Raw genomic sequence first — 6,487 nt, forward strand, 5'->3', positions numbered from 1 at the left:
GTCCCATTCTTTGACATATGAAGCAGCTGAGAGGTTTTGGGATATAAGTTCTTACTCTGAAGTTTACATATCCAATCTGAATAGATTCATTATATTTTCAAACTGCAATATTACTGACATGGTATCTTTCAGAGTTCCATCTCTTTTATTTTTGATCCTTGTTGCTTCTGTAATTTTCCCTCCTTTGATATCTTTTTTTTTATTTCATCTATTGTTACGTCAAGTGGTCCTCCTGATATTACTCCCTTTAGTTTTTTAAGTGTTCCAGGTATGTAGGTTTTAATTGTTTCTCCCACCAGTGTTGACATTTTAATTTTTTCTTGTTGTTTGTTCTCTGCATGGATAAGTATTTTCCTATTATTCATGAGCCTGGCCAGTTTAATTCTCCCATTCTCTTTCTCAATGGCTTTTGTCAGTTTAAKTGGATGAAACTGCCCTCCTTCCTGTTTGAACTCAATCATAACKTTCCATTCTTTGTCCTTATTAGTCTGCACTTCTTGTGTTTGTTTTATCGGACTTGTATTTATTTTCATCTTTTTGCTAATATCTTCTCTTGATTCACTCTCTTCTGACCAGCTTCTCGCTCTCTCCTGTCTTTTCCTTATATTTCTTTTCATTCTAGATGATCTTGCCATCTCCCATTTCATTTCACCACCACTATTTCCACCTGATGTGGAAGCCGTTAAGTTACATTCAAYGCACAGTTAATGCTACCGCCAACAAATTCAAGCCTACAGCCCTTGTTAAATCTGCCACGTCAACAGCGTTCCGTCGTCCGAGCCTTCTCATCTGGGTAAGCTTGATTCCAATGCTGGTCTTTGCCGAGGTAAGATCTGGCAGTCAAGACACCTTATAAAACCCAGCAGCTTGTTAGGAGAATCCTCAGCAGGTGAACACAATCAGAGTGAAGACCAATCAAAACACAGGAGAACTGAAACTGAACCAATCCTCACAACAAACATATTTGACAGGATTGCTGAACTGACCCCAGACTGSATGATAAGTGCTGCATGTCACTGCTTCTGTTGTTTAATTCTCTGTGAATAACTAGGTAATGCAAAACCAATGCAGTGTAAAAACTTTTAAAGATTTGTATGAACCACAAAAAAATGTTGGTATTTGACAGGTTTGTGATAGACCTGTGTTCGACTAGCTATGATCTCATTATTCCTTCATAAAACAGAGAAAGTTAAGTTTGATTGACAAATTTCAAATACTACATTCATTATTGCATTAAAAATCTGAAAGTTCAAATGCAAAACAAAACAAACCCCTTCTGAATGTGTGTAAGCATCTTAGGCACCACAATACTTTTATTATTACTTTTGAAATATACTGTCAGTCAGCTGTTGATTTTTAAATGTTAGCTGGGCACAGATGAATTAGAATATAGACATTTTGTGGCATAAAAACTAATAAGAAAGCAAACAAAAGGAAATAAATTTTAGATGATAGATTTTCAGTTTAAGACAAATCAAACATGTTAGATTTCTACAACTAGTGTGGGATTTTAAAAAGGTATATTTATTTGTTTAGACTTAAACAAATTAATTCAGAATTGAAGTCAAAATATTATAACCATGGATTTAACAGTAAAGCCAATTGATTTAACATAAAAATTCGTATTTTCCTGCATTTCCTTTCTGCTGCTGTCCTCTGGATCAGCTGCTGTGAAAGTAGATGGCTGTAAGGATTTTGATGGGATTTTATTCTGAAAAATCTTGCATTTAAACTTCATTTGACCTTCATAAATTGGAAGTAAAAGTGAAAATAATTTCAGCGTAAATCCCCACCATGTTCTTGGTCTGGAAGTTAGGTCAGCCTTAACCACGCTTTTTTATTGTTTGTTTGTGTTTGTGTGTGTGTGTGTGTGTGTGTGTGTGTGTGTGTGTGTGGTTAAGTTGTGCAGCAGTGGTTCACCTAACCTGCATCCAGAGGTTGAGGAAAGCCCCCTGTTGGGTGGCTTTCCTTGGAGCGCTGCCTCAGTTCCGTTTGTTTTATTCCAATYGCTCCRTGATCAAAACCAGCTCCAAMTGGAAAACAAAACCTTTGTGTGTGTGCGTGTGTGTTCTCGTTTGTTTAGCTTAGTTGATATTTAGAAAAAGAACAGACTTTGTTGGTGGACAGCTGCAGTGCTCTGTAGACGTGATGACTTCAGTTCGTGTTCTATTTATTTCAGATCACTTTGCAAATCATCTGACTGTGTTGTCTTGAGTTTAGACTCCGTCAATATGGAGACAATTATTTAGGACAGAGAATTAAAACTGTTTCGTTTTAACTGTTTTTTCCTTCTTTCGCTAAATTTGTGGCATTAACAACTTGGGAAGTATTCCGTTACAAGCTACAAGCTTTTATGTGGACAATAAACACCATTTAAATGACAACCTTTTTATTTATAATTTCACATAATGGTTTAAATAACAAGAGCTTCTCTTTAGTAGTTTAGCTCTCTGAAATTTCTATTGTGCAATCCATCCATCCATCCAACTCCTCCTGGGAGATCCCCAAGGTGTTCCTGGGTCGGAGAAGATACATAATTTCTGCATCAAATTATAAATCTGCTTCAGGTAAATGGTAAATGGACTGTACTTATATAGYGCCTTTCTATCCATCCAGGACACTCAAAGCGCTTTACACTGCAGACATTCACCCATGCACACACACATTCACACACTGATGATGGCAAACTACAAGTGTAGCCACAGCTGCGCTGGAGCGCACTGACAGAGGCAAGGCTGCCATACACAGGTGCCACCWGACCCTCTGACCACCATCAGTAGGCAAGGCGGGTAAGGTGTCTTGCYAAGGACACAASGACTGAGTCGACYGGACGGGAATCGAACCGGCRACCTTCCGGTTCCARRTCGACTCTCCTAACCACTCTACCACAGCCGCCCCAWAGGTATTTRTGCTTCTGYTGCTGAGYCATAAAGATCTTTTGAAACAAAAGACTTAAATCTTAAATAAAASTTCAGACATCTCCATCCATCTCCTTCCTCCTCAGAYGACCCWGACACAGACCTCTCCCTGACGAGACACATTTCAATAGCACGACAGCAAAAAGTCATGTTTTGGGTACWCCCAGGGCCCCTCACCAGTGAGGATGTTATAAAAGCTCACTTTTTAAAGTCCGTATTTGTCACGCATGGAGGGCTGTGGGGATGTGAGGGGGTAAGGAGACGATCAGCTGCAGATAACAGAGRAGGGGGAGAAGAGCGGTGAACTTATTTCTTAAGTTTATCTGACTGATTTAAATTTATCAKCAATGCACACTATTGKGATTCGTTTCCCATCCAAGTCATCTCAACTTTGCCATGCTTCTYCTCCTRCRTACTTTGTYCTAGAGMTGCCATTGTAATTTATATCTGTAAAGCCCCTGTGCCAAATGATGGCTATGCCTTTTGGTGCCTGTANGTATACCAGCAATCTCAGCGTACTGAGAGGACTGAGAGCCTAATTTGAAACTACAAGTTTCTTGTTGTTGGTCTTGGAGTAGGATCACCCCAACATCAGCTTTGCAGACTTTGTCGTGGTGGAATGAGCATCCATCCACGTACACTGTAGTCATGTCTTTACAGATGTTAGCATTGAAGTAGTGATGATTTGGATCCTCACATACCTGAGGCTTTTTGTCGACTGGCATCTGTGTTGCTGGTACATGTTGTGTACAGCTTTGGCAGATTGCCAAGTTGGTTCCCAGATAGGATTTCTTGTTTTGTCCATAGCGGATCTCTATGTCAAAACTTTGTAGTGCCATGAGCCACGTAGCAACATGTGAATTTGTCACTACACCATCCCTGATGCGTTGGCTGTTTAGGAAAGTCACTGGCTGATGTTGTGCTTCTACAATGATTTTTTTGTCCGCCTATGTAGTTAGAGAAGTGTTTTACTGCCCACACAGTGGTCARTAGGGCCTTCTCACAGTCTGAGTATTTTAGCTCAGGGCCTGCCATCGTTTTACTGGCGTAGGCCACCACACGTTTGTATTTGTCGTGGATTTGGTACAAACCTGCACTTAGACAGTGAGCTGAGAAGCCCACTTCCAAATGGAAGTCTTTGTTGTTGTCTGGGTAGGCCAGACATGGGCGGATTTTAGGCTGTCTTTGAGGGCGACCATTGCCTGCTGCTGTTTGTCAGTCCAGACAAATGGAACATCCTTTTTTAGCAGTTCAGTCAGTGGTTTTGCCAGATCTGCATAGTTTTCTTTGAATTGGCGTGAGTAGTTACACACACCTAGAAAACTCTGTAGTTCTTTTAGATTTGAGGGAGTTTTTAGGTTGTCTAGGCCTTGGGTGCGACTACGTTGTGGTTGCACTCTCTCAGGACCTACTAGTAGGCCCACATAGTCCACTTTAGTTTTGCACCATTGGCATTTTGACAGTGAGATCTTGGCACCAGCAGTTGTCAACTGATTTAGAATGTGGTCTATTTCTGTCANTTGTAATTTCTGTTTGTAAAGGTCCTGTGCCACATGATTGCTATGCCTTTTGGTACCTGTACAACTTGTAGTTTTTGAAATATTAATGTTTAAACTTTATTCCAAATTCATAAAATGGGAGCCAATGGGGCCTTGTAATGGTTCAATACTGCCCCCAGCTGTACTCAACTTGGTACTGCACTATAGTTTTTACATTTAATCTCAATAGTTCAGTGTTTACAATACTAATATTATTGTATTTTGATGTTTTACTATACCATTGTCTTAATATTGCTCTATTGTTGTATTATGCAGTTTATTGTCAATAATTGTATTGGCAATGTGGCCTCTTTCTGCACACATAGAAAGCAACCCCTGCCACCACCTTCTGCCACAACTCCATTGGTCGAATGGTCTATGTCATGGACTTTCATGTGGGAGATCAGGGTTCAAAACTCAGCTAACGCAACTTAAACAAAAAAGCTGTCTCTTCAAACTTCATATTGTCACACAGTTACCTTAATTACAAACACCTGCTGACGTGACAGGCACAAGCTGGTATAGAAAACACATTTGAACTTGGTCAAAGTTCATTCTGCAAGTCCAATGCTGCAGTCAAAGCCATGCTGCAATGACATGCTACATGGCAATGCACACTTGTTTTTACATCGTAAAAACCCATGTCTAGTTCTTTTATCATCCTGCAGGCTCTGAGAGAAAATAAATTTGAAGCAGAGTTTGATAAAAATCATTAGATTACTCTAAACGTGTTAAGACCCTTGGTTTGAGCGTTGATAAATTGCTGAACACAAAACTGTACAGTACATCAACTCACATATTYCACTGTACATTAATTCACAGTAATGTTTAAATAGAAATGAGAAATTCTGAACTTAGAAAAGCACAAATTTGTGGTCCTTAAATTAGAAGTTCTTGTTAAGAAAGATGACCATTGTAGGAGGTAAGCTTGTGGTGAAATAAGCCTTTCTACATATCTCTCATAACAAGGTTATGAGGAAAGTTTTACCAAGGTATTTTCTCATTATTTTAATATCTTGACTGTGCGAAGTGAAAAGTGACGCAATAAGGGAACGTTCAGACGAGTTCAAGTTGATTCATAAAAAACTATGCAATCATTTATTTACACAAATTGAACAGATCATAAGTTACACTTGATTGTGGTTATTCCTATAACAAGCGTCAAAGTTAAAATGAGATAAAACTCACGTCCGAATTTTAATTCACATTAAACTNATTGGTGACCTTGGGCAGTTCCTGTTGGAGCTGGGTCATTGGCCACTTGGACAAGGGAACTTGTTTGTTCAGCTTTCTGTAGTCTATTGTGAGTCTCCACTTCCMDTTTGSYTTCAAAACTGGCCATAAAGGCGCAGAGTAAGTGCTGTTGCACGGTCTGATGATACCCTGTTCCAAAAGGTTATCAATGATTTCTTGTACAGGCTGATGCGCTGCCAAGGGATTTTGTATTGTCTGACATATGTTAGTGGAGAATTTGGTGGGGTTGGGATGCGTACTGTGCGGAGTGAGGTCAGTCCGCAGTCCAATGAGTCAGTTGAGAATGACTTCTCATACTTTAGGAGAACTTTGCGAAGTTTGTCTCTTTTTTCATCAGTTGTTAGGGTGTCGGCTTGGCTGACCACCTGTTCAATCTGTGAAGAAATTGTGGAGGGATCTTGTTCTGTAGCTCCAGCGGCTCCCCCTCCATGTCGTCCGGCCTGCTAACAGGTAGGACGCTGTAGGTTTGAGGCTCTGAGCTATCTTCCTGGTCGAGATCGATCCTTCTGACTGTGTCATGGTCGAAATCGGTGGCTGAGAAGATAGCTAGAGCCTGTGTTGGTTTTGTGAACAAGACCTCCTCAAGTGTGGTGATCTGGGATTAAATTCTCAGGAATTTCTCCCAGAACTGGAACGCTCAGTTCAAAATCATGAAAATCGGTGCTGATTAACCATCCTAGTGGCGTGCTTTTTGGGATTACTATCTCTTTTGTGTTTGTGTTGCACACAGTGAGAGAAGTAGTCCTAGAGTCGAGGCTCACCTGTGTTGTGGCCTCG

Source organism: Austrofundulus limnaeus, unplaced genomic scaffold, assembly GCF_001266775.1.
Source record: "Austrofundulus limnaeus strain Quisiro unplaced genomic scaffold, Austrofundulus_limnaeus-1.0 Scaffold399, whole genome shotgun sequence".
Taxonomy (NCBI): Eukaryota; Metazoa; Chordata; class Actinopteri; order Cyprinodontiformes; family Rivulidae; genus Austrofundulus; species Austrofundulus limnaeus.